Source organism: Pygocentrus nattereri, chromosome 7 (genome assembly GCF_015220715.1).
Source record: "Pygocentrus nattereri isolate fPygNat1 chromosome 7, fPygNat1.pri, whole genome shotgun sequence".
Classification (NCBI taxonomy): Eukaryota; Metazoa; Chordata; class Actinopteri; order Characiformes; family Serrasalmidae; genus Pygocentrus; species Pygocentrus nattereri.
Genome location: NC_051217.1, coordinates 46,180,753 through 46,182,967, shown reverse-complemented (window position 1 = coordinate 46,182,967; position 2,215 = coordinate 46,180,753). Strand labels below are relative to the sequence as shown.

General features: G+C 43.4%; 1 protein-coding gene across 4 annotated transcripts in view; it reads right to left on the bottom strand.

The window, feature by feature from the left end:
* ctxn2 (cortexin 2) overlaps positions 1 to 2,215 on the bottom strand; it is a 10,452-nt gene extending 8,237 nt beyond the window's left edge. For 2 of the 4 annotated variants that reach the window (XM_037539735.1, XM_037539733.1), the window contains exon 1: positions 1,866 to 2,214. The gene's annotated coding sequence lies outside the window, so the exon portion shown is untranslated. Of the gene's footprint in view, positions 1 to 1,865 lie in introns of all 4 variants that reach the window. The other 2 variants (XM_037539736.1, XM_017684864.2) reach the window with 2 other exon arrangements.

Sequence of the window (2,215 nt, the reverse complement as noted above, 5' to 3'; positions counted from 1 at the left end):
TTCTGGAGATGTTCCTCCACTTTCAGGTGGAGCTGATAAACTCATTTCTAAAGGAATCAGAGAGTGAAGAGCATCAGACAGGATTCTGGAGATGTTCCTCCACTTTCAGATGGAGCTGATAAACTCATTTCTAAAGGAATCAGAGAGTGAAGAGCGTCAGACAGGATTCTGGAGATGTTCCTCCACTTTCAGATGGAGCTGATAAACTCATTTCTAAAGGAATCAGAGAGTGAAGAGCGTCAGACAGGATTCTGGAGATGTTCCTCCACTTTCAGATGGAGCTGATAAACTCATTTCTAAAGGAATCAGAGAGTGAAGAGCGTCAGACAGGATTCTGGAGATGTTCCTCCACTTTCAGATGGAGCTGATCAACTCATTTCTAAAGGAATCAGACAGTGAAGAGCGTCAGACAGGATTCTGGAGATGTTCCTCCACTTTCAGATGGAGCTGATAAACTCATTTCTAAAGGAATCAGACAGTGAAGAGCATCAGACAGGATTCTGGAGATGTTCCTCCACTTTCAGATGGGCTGATAAACTCATTTCTAAAGGAATCAGACAGCGAAGAGCATCAGACAGGATTCTGGAGATGTTCCTCCACTTTAAGATGGAGCTGATCAACTCATTTCTAAAGGAATCAGACAGTGAAGAGCGTCAGACAGGATTCTGGAGATGTTCCTCCACTTTCAGATGGAGCTGATAAACTCATTTCTAAAGGAATCAGACAGTGAAGAGCATCAGACAGGATTCTGGAGATGTTCCTCCACTTTCAGGTGGAGCTGATAAACTCATTTCTAAAGGAATCAGACAGTGAAGAGCATCAGACAGGATTCTGGAGGTGTTCCTCCACTTTCAGGTGGAGCTGATAAACTCATTTCTAAAGGAATCAGACAGTGAAGAGCATCAGACAGGATTCTGGATATGTTCCTCCACTTTCAGGTGGAGCTGATAAACTCATTTCTAAAGGAATCAGACAGTGAAGAGCATCAGACAGGATTCTGGAGATGTTCCTCCACTTTCAGATGGAGCTGATAAACTCATTTCTAAAGGAATCAGAGAGTGAAGAGCATCAGACAGGATTCTGGAGATGTTCCTCCACTTTCAGATGGGCTGATAAACTCATTTCTAAAGGAATCAGACAGCGAAGAGCATCAGACAGGATTCTGGAGATGTTCCTCCACTTTCAGGTGGAGCTGATAAACTCATTTCTAAAGGAATCAGACAGTGAAGAGCATCAGACAGGATTCTGGAGATGTTCCTCCACTTTCAGATGGAGCTGATAAACTCATTTCTAAAGGAATCAGAGAGTGAAGAGCGTCAGACAGGATTCTGGAGATGTTCCTCCACTTTCAGATGGAGCTGATAAACTCATTTCTAAAGGAATCAGACAGTGAAGAGCATCAGACAGGATTCTGGAGATGTTCCTACACTTTCAGATGGAGCTGATAAACTCATTTCTAAAGGAATCAGACAGTGAAGAGCGTCAGATATTATAATACTGCCCCACACATTTTAAAATAAATGCATTAAAAAATATTTAGCTAATACGGAAAAATATTCTGAAACACATTTTAGTGTTTAGAATATATATAGAATATTTTTTCCATACAGGCAGGTTGGGAAGATGATGGACTGTCCCTTTAATAAGATTCCGGTATAAATAGCTGTGCATGGTTTTCTTCAGTGTATCTGCTCTTTAATCAGCTCAGCATGTGAATATAAGGTACTTAATGGGTTAAAAGCAGCACAAAGCGTCTCGTCCTTAAATGGACACATAATTGGGTTGAACAGTAACCCGCCGCGCGTGTTCACCACACGTCTGTACGGGGTGTGTGTGTGTTAGTGGTCAGCTGAGCGGTCACTCACCTGCTGTTAGCTCAACCTGTTGCTGTGGGCTTCATTCATCGGCCAAAAAATCCATCCTACCTCCTCTTGGGAAGCTCCAGCCATCACACACACACACACACACGCGCGCGACTGGAACATGATGGACCAAAAATACTGCATACACACACCCCCACACAATAACACCCCCACACCCCCACACAATAACACACACACAGCCACATACAATAACACACACCCACCCACACACATACAATAACACACACACACACTCCCCTTCAGGATAGAAAGCTCAGACTCGGGCGATCAATTCCTCTCTCTCTCTCTCTCTCTCTCTCTCTCTCTCTCCATTTCTCCCTTTTTTGCTGCCA